We start from the raw sequence: 20,765 nt of genomic DNA, 5'->3' as shown, positions 1-20,765 counted from the left end.
AAGTATCTACCACGAAATTGCCCGAAATATTTTGATACAATTCCAGTTTTCATGTCTGAGCCAACAAACCAATACGACCCCCTTAATTAACTCTGAAATTTTCCGCTCCATCCTTTTTTACACTCTTTGGAGAAAGACTTTCATTTTTTGCGACTATTTTCGAAAAAAGGTTCTTCGTAACCGTATATTATGATGGAACTGATATAAATAAAGATATACAGTATTATTTGTTGTAAACTGCCAATGAATTAGAGCGCCGAAGGTTTGAATATTCAGGGAGACCGCCATTAAAGCCGAGTATTCACATTACGGTAGCAGTTCTTTCCTCAACCGACTACGGCGCTGCCAAATGGAAACCGGGAACATCACCGATACGAAAGAATTCTCGCATATAAGCTCTCTTCAGAAAGGGGTTATCAGCAGAATAAGACGGTGGATAACATGCCGTATTATTAAAATATAAAGTAGTCCTGTTCGAAAACAGCTCAACGTCTCATTATTGTCTCGTAATAATCAACTTTTATGCTGCCGCCTATTTTTCACCTTCGAGTATAAACAATGCGCAATTGGAAATTTAGGAAAGGATCGTCATTAAGGAAAGCATTGTTGGAAGATTTGCGTGATCGCTAGAAGAGGAATAAGTTTAGTGAAACGTTTAGTAAGCATGGGATCAAAGCATCGACCGCATCTCGGAATATTACAAGGAACTTGGATGGTTAAATATTACCTTGAATGATAATATATTTCAGAAATGAGTTCAAGAAAGAATATATTTAATACTCAGGTCGCCAAAGCATTCAAATATTGGGGTACAAGTATCCTGACAATAACATTGTTTCAACTATATTCGTCTATGTATTTCATCAGAATGATCAGATGCATCGGTCATAGATTGGTTTCAGCTGCTCTCCACTCAGCTCTCGGAAGGAATTTATTCCAAGATCATGGTAAATATTTGAAGAGAAACTGCATAAGAGCCATACCGAAAGTGCGCTTGACAAATGTGAAAACGCTCAGTGCTAATATAAACAGAGCAATACAAATTCCATCGTAAACGATATCGAACGAAGTGAAAAGGCGAAAATGAATTATTTATTACTAGGCTCGAAAATTTACTATTAAAAGAGAAAATTTGAAATTTTATTGAAAATTAAATTTCTTTCGTCACCAATAAATTTAATTTAAGATAGTTTTGCCACATATTGAGACGGGACAACACCAGGATTTTAAGCATTTTAAACACCAGCATGGTAAGACAACAAATGGTAGAAGATTTCGAGGAAGACCACGACTGCGTTGCATAGAGCTAGTACTGCAAGTTATAAAAGGATTTTGAGCAGAAATGGAAAAAAAGGAACGACAGAGAGGAGTGGAAAAGGGTCAAATGCGAGGTAAAAAATCATTTCGGGTTTACAAGGCCACAGGAGTAAGTGGTTAGTAAGTAAGTAACCAATAAATGAAATAATGTTGGACGAGACACTTTAGAAGAACAAGGATGATCAAAGCCACCAATTAAATGCACTTTTAATTGAACCAATGCAATGCACAAATAAGTCTTTTCCACTCTTGATAGAGCGAAAGCATTCTCAGCCATACTTCAGAAAGCGTTCTTCCACACTCCCTCCTATCAATTCCTTTTTCCAAACCACCTTCCCTTCATTACCGTTTGGACTTCAACTATAGTATGGGGACGTGTCGAGTTTACTTTGATCATAAATTGCATGCTGATGGGAAAAGTATGTCAGTTTTTTCCTAATTGCTTGCATATTGACTCCAATTATTTATATTCTAGCAATATTACATTCCAACGCTTAGGTAATTACCGCTAAAATTTAGCATAATTGTGCCATTTTGTTACCAAATCCGCCATTTTGTTATATATCTATGGTTATTGATGGAACAAAATCTTTAAAAATCCATAAAATGAAAGAAAAAGAAGTGTCAATTAAGATGGTGTAACAGTTTTGTCGATAAAACTATTCATGAAATCACTTCATGAGGATAAAGTCGTCAATTTTCAGAAAAAATCGAGGGTGGTCGTTTTTCGCTAAATTGGTTCAACTTTGACCTCACATATATTGTTAATGTTAATATACTGGAAATAAATTATCTGGAAATTTATGCACAATTTATTTGAGAATATGTATGCGAAGTCTCAACTTCCTAGCTCAAAAAAATCGATTTTGAGGTTTTGGCCAGCTTTTTTCGATTCTAGCCCACTGCGCGACGCGACGTTTCGATGAATGACTTATTCATCGTCATCAGGGTCGTTGATGCTGGTTCTCGAGTAGCCAGGTTTCTGTAGCGTGTCTGAGTGGAGGTTGGTCCCTATCGATGGACGCATTTCCGCTTTTCTCCGCCATTTACGGACCGCTCCTGAGAGAAACGCAATATAAACCTGGACACTTGAGAACTAGCAACAGCGGCCCTGAATCTGATGGATAAGTCATTCATCGAAACGAAGGCAAGGATGGAGATAGAGAATCTAACCCGGACGTAAGCCCGAGAAGTGTTTACGTCATCCATGAGTTGCGCTTACGTCATCCATGAGTTGGAGGACCTTACAAGGTGTGAAACCCGAATAATTTTGTGCAGGAATATTTCTCGGGTTTCCCACCGGGTGTCGTATCGGGTTGTAGTTCCCAATGTTTCCATGACTAAGTCCGTCATCGTCATCAGGGGTTAATGGTCATCGTCATGGAAACGTTGGGAACTACAACCCGATACGACACCCGGTGGGAAACCCGAGAAATATTCCTGCAGAGCATACGCCGGGAAAAAAACTCAGATTCTACACCGAATAATTTTCCCTGCTATTCCGGGATGGCAAGTGAAACGAAACGAAAATGTTTCGTTTAGACCCGGAGGGGAAACGAAAATACGAGGCCTGGGTTTTGTTTCGTTCCCACACGAAATTAAAATTACCTAGGAGCTTATATTTTTACCCAAAACGAAACTTTACTCCCAGGAACGAAACTAAATTAATTGAAACTCTCCTGCTCATAATTAAGTTACGTTCCCATCAGTTGATCTTAAAAATCGAATGGCTAGTTCGCGTTCACCGTTCTCGTGTAAGTTGTAATAATATGAGTGCCCCATGCATCTAATAACGGTTGGCCGAACCTCTGCTTCATTCAACCTACGGTGCGAAAAATAATCTGTATTTCGTTTCGAACCAGAGTTTGAGTTTTGTTTCAACCCGAAGTAGTTTTGAGTCCGATTTCGTTTCAACCCTGAGTTAAGCTCCCTGGACTCAATTATTTTCTGTTACGTATCTAAATTTTGCTCGCGGGAACGAAACTATTGAAATTTTGCAGGTTTTGCCTTTCGCTTGGTTATAGATCGCCATTGTTCACCGTGAAATAACCAGAGGATACACATCGTAATTAATACATCGATCATCTTAGACGTGACACTGGAAGAGTAAAGAAGGGATCAAAGACATCAATTAAATGCACCCAGAGTCAATCATAGTGCCTTTTCCACTCTTGCAGAGAATAAAGGATTTTTCACCCACCCACCAAAAGAACTACTTCCACACACCCCAGTTCCTTTAGGCACACCCCGACTTCCTTCTAACTCACCTCCCCTCCCCAATTCACCGAAGGCAATCGCAGTTTACCTCAAAACCAGTCCCCTTCCTCTTCAGCAAGGCCCTTACTCCCTCTTCCAGTCCTTCACAAAGTCTGCTGCCCGATCAATAGATTGATTGGAGGCGAGTTCCTTAAACGAGTGGACCATCTCGTTGGCTATCGGGCCCAGTTAAGGGTCTCTCCTCATCCCACCATAAGACTCCGACCTCTCATTTCTTAGCCTCCATCCGCAGCATTTTATTTTCTTCAATAAATCCATCATTTCGAGGGTTTGCATCCCTCCTCTACCGTGTACAGCTTGCTTTGCTGGATGGGCCATTTATGTCACCTATAATCGGTGACTATAATTAATTTCGATGTTATGGTATAATATGGTATTTGAAGGAGGCGACCGACAGCCGAGGTAATTTGCGCCATGAGGGACGGGTATGGAAGAAAGGTTGGAGAGAAACCCGGCGTCGGCATTAGCCTGCTCTTAACGAAAGGCGCCAAGGGCACCACGGCTTAACGTCCCATCCGACGGACGGAGTGTTGCGCTTGAAATGTCCTCCACACAACACTCAAGCAGGGATCGGGCAGTCTCTGAAAACTCGAATTTCGATGTTTTTCTATTATACTATAATTTTAATATTATGATATTATATTATACTATGCACAGCTCCCTTGATGATTTATTTTCACTAATTCCATAGCGATCGACATTCCCGTGCGTCTAAATATGTTTTCATAATATGATTATGTGTACAAAAACGCCAATATTTACTCACTCTTGTGGCCTTTGGTTCCAGAATAAGCACTGGAGTCGCATGGAGTAACTTGGTATGAATGCTAATATTTATTGATATCATAATTAACTTCTACATCTGAATTAGGTCAAACAACTAGTTACATATTTTGTTAACGCACTTAAAGCATTAGAGCTTGTTATATGAATGCATGGAGTTTTGGAGTAAAAAATTAAGACTTGGACCACTTTTACTTATAGATATTGGTACTCAAATAGATATTGGTTTTTAGAGTAATTTACAAAATATTGCACGAAGACAGAGTGGTATAAGACAGATTCAGCGAAGTAGTAGGTACGCCTTATAGTGTAACCAGCTGATTGCAGTGAGGCACACCACACTGCTGCGATTTGTTGGCGCTTTAGTAGAACTACGACTTGAGGTCTCTTTGCCATACGGTGAATCTTTCAATTAAGAAGTCGTTTATTGACTTAAGCCCGATTTCGGAGAAGGAGATCTGAGAAACCCATCTTATATTGTTGAATTCGGATTGTTTGATGAGCCATCTGTCGCCAAAGTGCTAAATTTTGATGCTATGAGCTGAAAATTTGCATATATATGGAGCATGGTTCTTAATAAGAGTGAGGATTGGACGTTGGCAGGTGCAGAGAAGTAAAGAGTGGAAATATTCAAAATGTGGTGCCACCGAAAAATGATGAAGATAAAATCAATGGACCGAGTAAGTAATGAGGGAGTAATAACAAGAATGGGAGAGATAGAAAGTCTTTAGAAAACCATGTCGAGAATACGGTACTAAGGTGGTCACATTAAAAGGCATGGTGGCCCGATGAAAGCAATGGTAAAAGGACTGATGGAACAGAAGAAGGGCCCGAATGAGTTATGTACGAGAAATATGTTATAAGGAACTGAAAGAGAAGAAATACGTCGCGATGAAATGGCTAGCAGCCAGGAGAGCGGAATCTAGACCTGCGTCAAAGCAATCTTTAGACCGTTGACTTATGATGACGATGATAATTAGCGAAAACCAGACAAGCAATCATCACAATTAGGAAAAAATATTGATTTGTATTATTCTATTGTCCGAAGATCACGCATTAATTTACCAAAACCTAAACTTACCTACGCTGTGTAAACGTTGTTTCTTGTTCAAATAGATACATATATATAAAGTGTATAACTTATTACCTGATTCATATCTGAAAGCAAAAAATAATAACGCAATTATGAAAAATATACAGTCTTGGTTGTTTAGAATGCAAAGTACGGAGGATATTTTTCTTTGATATAATACCATGTAATACATGTACGTAGTTACTTCAATTCAAAAGCTGTGCCTAAAACGTTTCTATGTCAGCATGACCCTATGTAAATGATGGTAGCCATAAAACTGATTGTCCTTAATGGCTACCTAAAGCTACTCCTTTCTATGCAATTAATACTATTCTGTACTTATTATTTTCTCTTTAGTAATAAAACAATTTATTTATTTATTTATTTCACTGAGTCAGCGAGTAGAATATGAGCCGTAACAAAAATGCACACCCGTTCCTTCATAACCGTGTACTCTCACCCCAGATATGGTGTCCCAAGAGCCATCTTTCCTTATGGAAAGCCTCCATCGAAAAGGCACGCATGGAGGCTTGTAAGAAGGATCTCCCATCCAACATTACAATTGGGAAGGTGAAGGAAGGAAAGCCCCATTTCCACCCCAAACCTATTTCGCTCCCATCCCTCCCTCCCCCTGCTCCCTTTCCCTGATTGCCTCCCCGTGCTCTCTGCCACTTCCAGGGCACGCAGTCGATCCAGGTTTATCGCCTCGAGTAGTGCAGCCTCTGAGCGGGGGGCGGGGTGGAACGATTCCCTTCCCATAGGAGAGGTTTCCGCGGTCCCTCCATCTTAGGAGCGCGTGTTAAGGACTACAAGGGGAACTGGAGGGATCGTTAAAGAGAAAATCTTTCCGGCGACTGCCTTTACTGGTTTACTCTTGGAGATGAAATCGACAGAAATTTACCCTTCGATTTCGATTTCTCGTGATTCAATCGCTCAGTGATTCAGCCCAAAAGTTGGTCGGATAAGGCTTCACCCAAAGGTAGAGCTCACCCCAGGCTAAGGCACGGGGATGTGATTTATTGCAGATTCAGAGTACCTTTCCATGGACCAAATCGCCCTAAGCACGCTCCGCAGTCTTTTATTAGGAATTCTTTTCGGAAATGCATCAGATGCCATTCCATGGACAAATTGAGTGCAGCGGGTTACCACTGGCACCTAAGTATGCAGTGAATACATTAAAAGTACGCTATCATCTTCAACAAAATATAAATCAGTTTTCAACTCTTAAAACAGTTTGTTTTTCATTTTGCTAATATTAAAAAAATATTCTAGCTCAACTACCTTTCAAATGATACTGCTGTCACTGAACACGTATTTCGTGATGGAAACCTTAAAAGAAAAAAAAATAGGAAAAGAAGCTTCTTAGAGGAGGAAATAGTGTTTGAATAGAGTGTGTAAGTTGCAAGTACAGATCCGATCAAATTAATTAATGACTTGGTACCTCCATCGGTCCAAATCATCAAAGATGCGAAATAAGCAAAAAAGCGACATCGTTCATTGGATGGTCTAGTCAAATAAAAAACTACCGCGATGGTATTGTCTCTTCGATTTTGCTTGAAACTTGGCTCACCTATGGAAAAGTTACCTGTATTTTCTTCTTTTTAAATAAAGAATACGCAGCCACCTGACCGCCTGAAGTAATTTTCCTCGGCGCTCGGTCTTCATGGAGGCTTTCTGCACTAATTTTTCAGTGACGATACAATGCCTTAAGGAGACAGGACGACATTTCCACCGGACATTCCAATCAGTGGAACGTAAACCACGAACGAGATAGACGTTCCATGTTCGTGTAACGACAAAGACTATACAAGGCCCACGTCTAGAATTTCAAATGGAAATCTAAGCTACAGAGGATAAAAAGCCTTTATCGTAACTGTAAGGTAGAATTAACATCACTCTCCGCATATGTACCATGTGAATTGAAGTAGAGCAGGTAGTCACTCAAGATTAACCACGTACATACGATTCTCCCGGAAAAATTTTACGCTTTAATTGCGCACCAATATAACTCACGAAAAAAGTTCACCATCCTAATGCACTACCCATGGTGGATTTTAAAAGTTATTTTTTAAAAACTCTCACTTAACAAGTGGTCGCAATTTATTCAAATATTGCTGCTTATTGAGCACATGTAAGGTATGCTTTTTTTGTAATTATGTGGTATAACTCGTGTAAAAGATAATCTCTTCCTTCAGTGCACACGAAAAGCTACTATAGAAACCGTCGAATCCATTATTGAAACAATTTTAGAAGACAAAACCCCGATTTTAGTACATCACGATACAAAAAGTGCAGCAAATGATTTGGCATTTCGATTTAATGATTATTTTTAACTTAATAAAAATATTGAACTTATTTTTAGATTACAAAAAGAAATACTGCGCAGCAAATAATGCGTTCAAATGCGCATCATGGATAGAGGATTTTTCTCACGTCCTCACAAATTAATCATCACATCTACAGAGAATTTTTTCTCCAATATCCCAGAAGGCAAGAGTTATGTTTCAAAAAAAACATTCCCTAATAATTCGCTACGTTTCACCCAAACTTCTCATAAATATGTCAGTAAGTAACGCTATTATTATCTTAAAAAAATGAGAAATTTATTCCTACTTTGATGGAACATGCTTTGGAAAAGAAAATAAGAAGTATTTTATGAGAATACACAAGAAAAACTAAGCGACATGCTCTAAGTAAAATTTGATTTACAGGGTCTCCAATGGCTGTAAAATTTGGCACCACTTGCCAAGCCAAAACTAGAAAATCTTCCTGTAGTATTTAACCAGAATAATATTGTCCCTGTTTTGAATATTAATATTCCCGTAAACTACAATAGGAGAGTTTTCTAATTTTGGTTTGGCGGATGGTGCCAAATTTCATAGCAATCAGAGACTGCCTCTCTGACTGTTAATCTATAGATGCCGTTATGATTATTTCCCTTTATCTGCATAAAAATTAGGCAAAATAACAAAGCCCAGATGGGTGGTTCAAATCCCCGTCAATCACGCATGGTAATTGAAATTGTTTATGGGCGGAAGAATTGCATCTCGTTCCAGATCTAACTCTGTTTTTTCAATGACGGACGACGGCAAGAAATGGCCGCAGAATTTTCGACTCCCGACACTCGTAACGCTAGAGATACGACGAAAGGAGTTCTCGGAAGCACTATCATGACTTTGTGGATCAAGGGTGATGATTTCCGTGAACCATTGCATGAAAAAGCCGTCGCACTTGATCGTTTCCCGATATCTTCCTTGGCCGACGCTCCTATTTCATCTCTGAAAATATTCCTTCCAGCGATCAGAAATCTAAAGTTTATTGACGGTTTCCTGAGATTAAAAAATAACCCCGTCCCAGACAGTGAAATATTGTTTTTACCATGCCTGTTTTCTCAGGTCATAATACCAATGATGTCTTTGCTACCGGAATACAAAGAGATTTTTCTCATTGTTTGTATGTGCCGAAAGGCGAAAAGGTGAGAATTACACTAGATAGAAAAGGCTCATGAAAAGGATAGGTATTGAAAATCGAAATAACCTCCCACACCTCTCTGTCACCAAGGAGGAATCGCATCTCGGTAATTTATTTCCGTTTAACACAGATCGTACATAAAACTTTTGCCTAGGAAAGAGCATTTGGGTATGGTAATCCAGTCCCTATTATCGAGTAGCGCAAATGAATGGGGAACTTGCATGAATTTTTTTTATTTCATAGGCGGACAGAAAATTATTTTCTGAATACAACAAAGAAATCCGCATGTAAATCTGAGTTTTCCTTCGCGAGATATTTAATGATAAATATAACGAATTTTAAAGCGCGGGAAAAACTCCCTCACCCCCCAAGCCACTGCCGACGAAGCCTCGATGACGTCAAAGGTGCCTAAACATCACGCGAAGTTATTGTTGTGATTGTTTGTAATAGTTGCCAGCAGTTGTGAGAGCTTCGTTTGTTAGACGTGTTGATTATTTTATATTTAAAGATAAATATCCGACGATAGAGGCTTGGAAACCCTCGTATTTTGCATTATTTATAATATTAATATCTGAGTAAGGGCATAAAATATAAAACTGGAGCAGTTAAACCAAAAATTTGATAATACCTAAATAACATCGTTGTAGGAGTCTGAGCCACGGCCATTGGAAGGGGGATACGTTAATTGTAAGTTGATTTTATCGACGGCATATCATTCATTTAAGTATGTAATTAGAACGATTTTGATGTTTACTAATGTCCGCTTAGCTTTTATATACAATCACTTCATCCGTTTATTCGTAGGTACCGGAGAATTCGTCGTTTAGGACAGTCTGTGCTTGTATTATGGGGTGAATTCCTGTCAATGCAACTTTTGCTCGCTGATTGGAGACATCTAGGAACATTTTTGTGCCAAAATAGTGTTATTTTCAACGTGACATCTCCCGTTAAGCTACTGCTAATAATCACAGTGCCAGTGGTTGTAATGCACAAAGTTTGACAAGGTTGAAAAATATCGGTCAAGAGTTATCAGTATTCCATCGTAATTGAATTGTAAAAAGTGCTTTTACGCTATTGATAAATGTCTAACAGTAGTGTAAAAATTGTCAGTGGCGTGCTTATCTCCGTTGTTCACCGTAGATATGACATTTCACGATCACGCTATTGAAATAAAAACTGTGAGTGAAGTTTGTTATTCCATTATTTCAACGAATAGTAGTGAGTTAAGTCACCTGTGTCACTTGTGTGGGCTAATTTAAGGGTTTAAATCAGTGAATAAATAGTTGTTTTCATCATAACGAGTTCTGTAATTGTAAGTTGTACGTGATGAATATAAGAATGTGACAGTGACATCCAGTTTTTGATAAGAGTATTTGCCTATTTCCCACTATATTTTTATGGTATATGCTAGTATATTGTTTATGGATTTACCTATATTATTGAAATAGGTTGTAGCTTGTGTGTGTGTTGGCAGCGGAACCGATTCGCGATCTCACATGTGGATTGTGTGCAGACTGTTTTGCTGTGAATTCGTACCGTAGGACGGATACCTTCTCCGTTAATTCGGCGTTGCCAACAGCACAGCTTACTCTAATGTCAACAGCACAGCTTACGATCGTTATCCTCCAGTAATACAAGTTTCTTTTACAACTCGATTTGCCGCCGACGTATAGCAATAATTTGTCTTAACAAATTCCATGAGGGTCGTGGCATCAATTTTGGTGTCCTAAAAAAAGGCTGGTGTCCTAACACCCCATGCCACACACCTTTTAGGCGGCTTGCGGGGTATTATGTAGACGTAGATGAATTTCAGGTGTACTATTCGAACGAGTGGCAACGTTATCATCCATTTTTCTGATAACCAAAACACACGAAGTGAAACGCTTGTACTTCATCATCCCGATGCCGCATTATTAATATCCCAAGTAATAATCTAGGCACAATATCAATAGGAAAACTTGCCCAAGAATAACAGCACAAAATAAAGTGACGATGAGCGGCTAAATACTCCCTCAAAACAAATTTTACACCATGCGCTAACCTTATTTCCCTACTCCCTACGGTTGTTTAGGCACCTATGACGTCACGCCTGGCCTCGGCAACGCTCGGGTGTCTTCGCGCAGTGGTCGGCTCAGAGAAATTTTTCTCGATTTTAAATGCAATTTTTTTATTTCTTTTGATGTTGAATGGAGAAACTGAAGGTATTTTTGCGAGCTAATGTATCCATTTGACTTATTCAAAATAGTTTTTAGAGCAATCTACGACCCATGCAAGTTCCTCATTAATTGAACTAATAGCAAAACCATAAATATAGCTGGCTAGAAACTAAGCAAAATGCCGTTAAATTAGTAATTCATATTGGTACTATGATTAAATAATTGAAGAAAATTGTAAATTCTTTGATGTGGAATTACAACGTGGAATTTTGACGAAAAATTACATGCGTTTATGCTTCGTCGGATGTTAGTCCCATACTAACAATGGTCCAGATATTTGGTAGTTGAATCATCCGAAATAGCCTGTAGCTCTGAAAAAACGATATGTAAGTATTATAATGTATTTCATACAGTAAACTCGACTATTTTCGATTTTCAATTAGATATTATGCGATTGCTAATTTTTTTTAAATATTGTCAGGGGGTATAATTTTTCATTAAGAAAGCGTTAAGTTATTACGTAGCACAATTTGGGCTATTCATGTGGTTTTTCCCCATTTAATCAAAAATAATCACTTATTCTTCTTTCCTCTTACTTCTAGTTTAAAATTTATCGACTTCTCATGGTTACTTCGTCCAAAGGAAACTAGATATTTATAAATATTTTCGATATTCAAATGTATAACTATAAAAAGCGAAAAATTTATAAAATTCAACAATAATAAATATCGAATTATTATTGGTGTGCCTAACGCTGACTACAATCTGGGTGTTCTATATACGATACAAAATGCTCAACTCAACCAAACCTCTTTCTTGCTAGGATAGCAATGTGCTTGTGGAAAATGAACGATAGGGTGTCCTGGACTGCATTCTTGCAAACGGAAATCCAATATTTTAGAGCACCTCGCCCAGAGGAGCGTAGGACTCTCAAACTAGCGGTGGCATATACATGCAACAGTCTTAAGGTAACTCGCAGAGGGGGAATGTAAAAGTTAAGCACTGTTCTCATTGAGAGGCACGTGAGAGTGAGGGCAAAACTTTTCCTGCACGGAACGTTTTTTTATGCTAAAATGCACATGAATTGTCAATGCTTTTCTAAATTTCTTACAGATTAATATTTGAGTGGTGAAATAAACTGTAAAAAAATGGCGTTATTTTTGGGTCATCTCTAACTTACGGACTCATTTTCTAGTAAGGTTTATTTCCGTTTCACTATGGCTCGCGTAAGGTCTTACGATTTAAAATATCCATATACTCCGGTGTAGTACAGCTAAAGCTGAATGAAATACAGGCGTGAAGAGGTCTTAAGAGTGAAAGAGAGAAGCGTGATTGTATGTAACCAAAAGGGAACATTGGCAATTTTCAAGATCTCCGCGACTCACAGCCAACTTCTTCCCATTCCGGAGAAGAGGAAAAGAGCAAAGAAAAGAGTCGAAAAAAAAAGGAAAAGTCGCTTTCCTCACTATTTTCTCTCTCGGACGTGTGGAGCCATCTCTTAGGCATCAGTTGAACTACACCCTCGAGGACACTTCCACGCATTCCATGGCAACGACACCCTAGACTCCTAGTTCCCCCCCACCCCCAAACTTCACCCCATAGTTCTCCCAGTTCCCATGGCTACCGTTCCACACCCTTTGTCCCATGGGGATGACTGAACCCCTTGGATCACAGTTTTTGTCCAAGAACGTCACCTAGTTCCAGAACGGCAAGCAATATCCTCATGACTTGTCGCCTTCGTAACTCTCACGACTATGAATAACTGTTATAGAGGTAGAGTCGAAAATGTGAGAATGTGTGTTTCTTACCCAAAAAAAATTGGAACTGGTCTTTTGACTTTGTTCAAAAATCAATTCGTGGAAATTTCCGCTAAATTCTATTGGACAGCTCAAAGATTAAACTTTTTTAATGACATTACTTATCAAAGTTCTTAAAACTTTGGCGGTCCATATGTTATTATCAATCAATAAAACTTTTGTATTAACCCGCGTTCCTTCTCCTTCACATTAGTCCTGAAGACGTCCAAAAAGTTTACTAATTGGTAACATGTCTAAACGATCTAAACATTAGCCAAAAAACCAATATAATTCAATAAATGCTCACTTCCATTTTCTATTGTAATGAAATATATTTTAGCATTGATTAACATTTTCGAATATCTTTTTAAGTAAGGAGTAGCATAAATTTTTCTAAGCCTGTGTGAAGAAAAATACAATTTTTTCCTACTTTTCTTGCTTTTGTTTACAGAAAATCTCCACCTAAATTAAATATTATACCACTAATCGATTCAACTACGGCATGAAATGCATTTCTTGATATTCTTCACGACAGTGACCTCAACGTTCTCCATGGGATTACCCTCCTTGACACTTGAACCCCGGTACCAAAGGAAACGCATAAAAACCAGGTGCTCTCCTTTTGAACGGAAGTATTCTTACCTTTTTTCGAAGACGTGATTTTGTCTTAAGTCAACGTGAGTGCTTTGACTTAAATTAAATAATTAAAATTTTAGTATAAGGCAATGGAATTTGAACTGCTAGTCTCACGCTTAATGCTTAAAAAAATAAAATTTCCTAATTCTTGGTTCTCTTCGATTTTATTAGTTACTAACGTTTCACTACTTGAGGGGTGAAGTCCATTGTTACTAAATTCCCAATCATAGGACTGGATGAAACATTCACTTGTTTATTTTAGTGCCAAAAACGACGTTACGCACTACGTTAATGATGTCGTACAGATAAAATATCAGTTTGGAGTTTAAATTAGTTAATGTAGGATAACCTCGCTCTTCAATTGTCTTCCTCTGAGAGTGTAACAATGCTATACAAAACCTCCAACAGCTCCCACAATTCAGTACTTACTGCTTAAATGATAGGTGATCATAAAAGAAAAAATGAAGCAATCTTCTTAAAGCATCTCAATCTTTCCCGGAAAATAACTTCGTCAAGCATTTTTGGGCTCACCATCGAGTCAGTTATTCAAATGAAGCCAATTTGAATGAAATTCCCGTCCATACCTCAACAGGACATAAACGGTAAGATTCTTAAATACTATATTTACAGAAGATATTATAATACTATTGTCTAACTAAGTCATAGCGTAGTGCAATTAAGGAGATACGTATTAAAAGGATGAATCTGAATCTGAGTCTGATCAGGTTTTGCCTAGTGCCACAAATTTTAATTACTTTTCGACACAAATTGCTATGTCAATATTGTGGTATCATTTGATTAATGTGTTAAATGTACTTGTTGCCATTGCAAGGTAAATAAATATTAGAATATGAGAGCTTACGTATGATTAGCTGCTGAAAAAAATCAGCACAAACTTAGCTATTTTTTGAAAGTCAAATCGCCTTTCAAAAGGTGCTCAATTGATATTTTAACGGATATTTTTTCTTCGGATCCCTGTCGAAAATATTTCGTAGAAACAAAATACTCGTATACTCAATTTTAATCGTGTTTATTTCAATTTTTTTAGATTTTTTTCTCAGTTTCATCATTTTCCCAGAATTTCTACGACCTTTATGCGGATCAAAATGTCCTCGTATTCTCTTCCGGGCGTATCACTAAATGGCGTATGACAGGGTGATATGAAAGGCCCCATCACAATAGCCCTAGCTGTGTGTCGCTGTGATGGGTCAAGCCGATTCTATGCGATGAGACGTGCCTAACCAGGTTACCATACCTCAGTGATTCTGGGGCGGAGAGTATCGATTTCATACCATGGGAAAATGCGAAAGTAGGCTAAGTATGTGTATTAATAAAAATGTCTTTACATATGTACGCAATACAAAATATTACTTTCCGCAGTCTAAATTTTCTATGATACTTATATCAATAGATGTATAGTTATCGGGCCTTAACGAAAATTTTTACCTACTGATCAAAGATAAAAAAGAGATAATTTTAGTAGCCTAGTTATTCTGGTCACATTTCCAGAAACTATGGGAAAAGCAATGGCTTTTACTCATGGGAATATTTTTTACACAAAATTGGGGAACCAAGGCCATATCAGATCCCCAAATTAATAATTTAATTTCTTAATAACTACGGATATTTTGTCAAAATCACCATTCTTTTTTTTAGTTTAAATTGTTTTCAACAGTTGTAGATTATTAGATTTTGATATTTTCAATATTTTATATTTTTTATTATTTTTTAGAAAAAACCTTGCATTTTTTGTGGAAACGTAAGATCATATTTAATTTTCTCTTCATTCAGGTTTACGGAACTCATAATTCAATTAATTATAACAAAATGCAATATAAAAAATATATATATTCACCACTTCAATTCGCAACGGTAATTACTTCAATGCAAAAAAACGAGGTATCTATAACGCAACTAGTGCAAAGAAGAGCCGCAAGGTATGTGAAAGGTCGTTACGATAGTTTTGTTAGAGTAACTGACCTCTTAGATAAACTCGGATGGGAATCTATATCGGACCATAGATTGAAAAGTAGACTAAACCTTTTAGATAAATTCAAGACCAGTGTCTTCTCTGACGAAGTTAACAATATCTTACGAACGCCAACATACTACAGTAGATCAGATCATGTAAATAAAATAAGAGAGATAGACTGCAGAACAGACAGATTCAGAATGTCTTTTTTCCACGATCAATATGAGATTATAACGGCAGCGTTGAACTCATTAATAGATAAGATGACTTTGTAGTGTAGCCTACTAACTTACATATATGTATGCTTTGATGTATGTTTCCGAATTTTATTGTTATTTCTAACAGCATGTGGTAGTATAATTTTTAATATGCGTAACGTTTTTTGGACGGTGGGGTGTGCATGAGGGAGTCCAATTGCATGCTGGTGATTGATCACCCCTTGCCAAACACCCTAGAGGCGGCTCGCAGGGTATTATGTAGGTGTAGATGTAGTGGCGCGGGTACATACCAAGTCCCCAGATCACTTTACTCAATGTTTACACTTCACAAGGGTGAGATAGAATGACAAAAACCAGTTTGTTGGGAGGGGGGAGTAGACTTGAAGATACGTAGCAAAGCGATGTTGTGAAATCACCCGGGAAGTAAATAAAAAAAATTTACCAGCCTGAGGATCTACCATCACCCAGCTCCAGTAGATAAGGTTTAAAGAAATCACATTCATTGCAAAAAAACCTAATGAAGGCATAAATAAATATATTGAAACGTTGGTCAAACATTTTGCATTAAAATATTAAAGACGTACAATCCAAGACACTAATTATTGTTAAAAAATGAGGTCGAGAGAAAGAAAAAAAAACTCGATTCTTATCAACCGCTCTTTGGTAAACTGTTTACTAACCGCGAATAACGAACTGTTTACTAAAACACGAACTATGTTGAATGGGTGAGGTCTGCTTAGGATACAAAACGGTTTTAATCCTTTCACTTCTCTTCAATCTCCGAAAACCTTCTCACATGCGGCGAAAAGGTTGGTCTTAAATGCGTTTCGTGAGCCCATGGAACAGGTACTTCAATAATGGACGTGGTATCCTCCGAAGGGTCGCTAATCCGGCACCCTATCCTCAACGAGCTCACCCACGCAGGACTGTCTCATCGACCCTACCAGCGAGGGGCCTCCCTCCCAAAAAGTGACCGCTCTGATTGCAATTTGAAAATCAGCCAACCAATCCGATCATCAAACAATGATTGTGTAAAAAAGTGGCTGCGGACCACCGGAAAATAGCCAATTTAGCAAAGTTAACAAAATCGTTATTTTTCATCGCAGAAACACGGTTCAAAGACGTACTTGATTGCTTGATTGGCAGGAGTGCGATGAAAACAAGCATTTTTTGATGATCGGATTGGTTGGTTGATTTTCAAATTGCAGTCAGAGTGGTCGCTTTTCGGGAGGGAGGCCCCTCGCTGGTAGGGTCGATGACACGGTCCTGCCTGGGTGAGTTCGTCGAGGAAAGGGTCCTGGATTAGTGGGTCCCTTCGAAGTGCTTCGGCGAAAGTGCTGACCGCATGGCAGGGACGACGAAAAAGTATGCTCACAGGAGTCTGCCGTGCGAACGTACTAGGTACGTTCACAGCAGTGAAAGAGTTAATCGTTGTACATACCCAACGTTTCGACGGACGACTCCTTCCATCAACCGACACCATCATCAACCATCAACGGATGTCCATCGTCATGAAGACGAATGAATATTTTTTACTGAACATAAAAAGAAGACATGCTACAATAAACAGCGACAACAATCAGGTGACTCCCTATTGGCCGGAAAAATCTAGGTAATTCGGATGAAAAGGAGGAGGCCTATCATTTTTTTATTTTTTTAAAATGGCATTCCACACACTGCTAAGTTCATGTCTCTTGTTACGCTAAAAAGTGTTTTTACTAAGCCTGATATCAATGGCCTACCTAGCAAGCCTATCGCAGAAGTTTTCGGCACGGAAGATTAACTTGGCACTATCCTATTTTATCACGTAGACCCTATTGACGCTATGAACAGCCTAAGCAGACGTATTGGACTGTCCAAGGCTCAAATATCTCCGATGCTCCTTAACCTTAGTGGCTATCATAGGGTGAAATGGGAAAAACTAAATTGCATTATATTGGGCGTGGTTTTTAAATCTACATATTGCCCCGTAAGCCATATCAACAGGCATGTGGTGGTCAGGGATGGTAAGTGAAATAAAACGACAATGTTTCGTTTTGACCCGGAGAGAAACGAAATAAGAGGCCTACTGTCTGTAAAAAAAGCAAGACACTCGAGTTTGAGGAGCTCTAGCGTCCAAACGAAGCGTAAAAATTAACGGAGTTGTTGTAAACAACGCAAACCTCTGCTAACTTCTAAACCAGTGAGTCATTTGAAAATTGATTGGTACTGTTGTCTTCCGTAGAATGTTAGTAATGCAAACACATGTGAAATGTATATTAAATATCAATAATAACGTCAATATCACTTATTATTTATCTGGATGTTTCCATGCGCGTACCGGCAGCTCCGTCGTGGGAGGGGGAGGCGAAAAGAGGCGAGAAACGATTTTTGTGGTATAAACAATTTGTTTTCGGCAAACTGCTAGTAATAGATGTGGCTTCTTTATATCGAAATTGCAAGTTATAGGAGCGAAAACTACGGGAATGCCAAGCGCTCAAAGTTGGGCAACTTGATTTTACGCGCAAAGAACGAATACTTTTTCGAGAAAAAATTAAGTACAGGAAATACTATTTAGCCGAAGAATTTTTAAAGTGCATGATAGAACGTAGAAATAAATTCTCTTTCGTATGCTTTTTATTGCATTGAAATCGATTGCTTCATTTAGACTCTAGAGCTCCTCAAACTCGAGTATCTTGCTTTCTTTTACAGACAGTAGGTTTACTTCCGTTTCCCCACGACATTTAAATCACCAAGGAGTTTAATTTGCATCCGGGGCGAAACTTTATTCCCAGGAACAAAAATAAATTGATCAAAACTCCGCCGCTCAAAGTTTAGTTTCGATCCCAGAAGTTTAGTGGAAGGAATAGTTTCGACCCCTTTTATGACGGAGTAGGGAGAGGTTAAAACATTGAGCTTAACTATCGAATGAGCAGTTTAAGTTCACCTTTCTCCTGCTTGTGGTATTAATATGAGTTCCCCACTGCCCCATGCATCTAATGGCGGTAGGCCAAATCTCTACTTCATTCAACCGTACTTCTTACTCGGTGTCTGGGTCGAAATTAAACTGTTCGAAGGCGAAGCATGTGGTCCCTCCGGCGCGAAACATTATCTGTGTTTCGTTTCGGTTCGTCCCAGAGGTTTAGTTTAATTTCGACCCGAAGAAGTTTTGACTCCGATTTCGTTTCGACCCTGAGTTTAGCTCCTCGGGTTAAATTCTTTTTCATCTTTCGTTTCTAAATTTTCCGGCAACGTAACCATTGAATTTTACTAGTTTTAACTTTCGTCTAGCTTCGATTGCCATCTATGGTGTCTGGTTGCTTGAAATCCATTCGGCAACTTATGAGAACATTATAGGTCTGCGGTGTAAGGTTTTATTAAGATATTGCACGGTTAGTATTGCTGCTAAAATAATCTCGGAAAAAATTAATTGTGACACGAATCCGTTCGGCAAAGTACATCCCCTTTTATTTCATAGGATCTCATGAAATGTCTATTTTGGTTGCTCACGCAATTTAACACATGCAAACCCAGCAACGAGTAAATTCGCAAAAAGGCTATTTCTTTTTTTTAACTTTGAGGAAGATTGATTATTCAACATGACTGCATGAGTCGAGGAAAAAGTATGAGCATATCAAAAGGTTCACCTGAGATGATAAGCGAAGGATGGAGCGGTACTTGACAACACCTTTTTCATTTTAAGATGAAAATACTGTATCAGCGAGGTTCGGTATCACTAAATATACTCCAAAGCAAAAAACTGCCCTGAAAAAAGAAGACCTGGACAACACGCCAACGGTCATCACTGGAGTGGGCGGGAAAGCAGCTGTCACTGACGGTAGGTAGGTCCACGCGCGTCCAAGCGTCCCAAATAGCTACCGAAGGCGTTATCACCCACTGAATCGCCTCGCTCTACCATAGCGACCTCATCCGACCATAACGTCCTCCTCTGTCCCATAATAATGACATGCTCTCACGGCACATGACATTACCGATCACCCATCCTCACGACGACGTTTTGGCCTAGATGTTTCGCCACCGATTAAGGGCACAATTTCGACTCCAGTTTGCGGGCGCCCTCAGGGCTTTTGATCACGCATTCAAGCGGCACACATTCATACACATATATACAACGGCAAATCACTCACAAAGAGCTTAAACGTGGAAGGGATCGGGCACGATACCCCCTGGCGTTGAAAGCATGATGCAGAAAACGTGTTCGAAAACGTGACCAGGTCCAAGAGTGTATTACGATGATCGCAATGATTTAGTAGAATAAACAAAATTGAAATAGACACTTGAAATTTGCTACAAGTATAAAATTTTTAATGACATAGGTTTAAATGTAATTACATCATCTCAACACGTTCCGTGCTCATTTCGTAACGTCTGCGTAATGCCGCTAGCGAGTGACTGGACGTAAGGGCTACGTCATTATTCCCCCTTGTGGTACAATCCTTTCTGACCGCCAGCCAGGGTAAAGGAAGAGTGTCAGTTATTCGTCTTCACCCCTTTGTCATGCGGAAAGCTTCGGAAATTTTTTTTTCCGATTTTCTCTGTTTTTTTCCTTTTTTACCCGTTTTTTTCTGCAAGGATTCCATTGGAGGGAAGTTTAAATTACATATTTAAATATTACTTTCGTTTGATAAAGCGGAAAGGAGTAAAATCTTGGTGTGTGTACAAATCGATACCTCCACCTCACAAGCACTCAAATATCGCCCACTGAATCAAATCTGCTCATCTAGTAGCACAATAACACGAATGCGCTCAGCTGCTAATAGCCGGAGCAGAAACGCTAACCTCCGGAGCTTTGAGAATTACGTTTTTGCTCTGGATACTGCCAGCTGAGCTCATTCGTATTGCTGGGCTACTGGATGAGCGGATTAGATTCGCTGCAGGCGATCGTTGAGCGTTTGTGCAGTGGAGATATCGAAATGTTTTGTAGTGCATTCAATTTTTACAATTTTGACTGTAGTTGGGAAAATTAGATGTAAGGTGAAGGGGGAGGTGATGGAAAAATCGGAAGAAGTGAACGAAATAGGGAGGAGAAGAAAAGAGGGAAAGGTGATGATCCTTGGAAAAACCGGA

At 38.8% G+C, this 20,765-nt stretch overlaps 1 protein-coding gene across 1 annotated transcript in view; it reads right to left on the bottom strand.

Annotated features, from left to right (window-relative positions):
- Positions 1–20,765, bottom strand: part of LOC124167659 (neural cell adhesion molecule 1-B-like) — a 282,959-nt gene that overhangs the window by 13,279 nt on the left and 248,915 nt on the right. The gene's annotated exons all lie outside the window — the stretch shown is intronic.

This window comes from Ischnura elegans, chromosome 11, assembly GCF_921293095.1.
Source record: "Ischnura elegans chromosome 11, ioIscEleg1.1, whole genome shotgun sequence".
Taxonomy (NCBI): Eukaryota; Metazoa; Arthropoda; class Insecta; order Odonata; family Coenagrionidae; genus Ischnura; species Ischnura elegans.
This window is presented reverse-complemented; position numbering and strand designations above follow the sequence as displayed.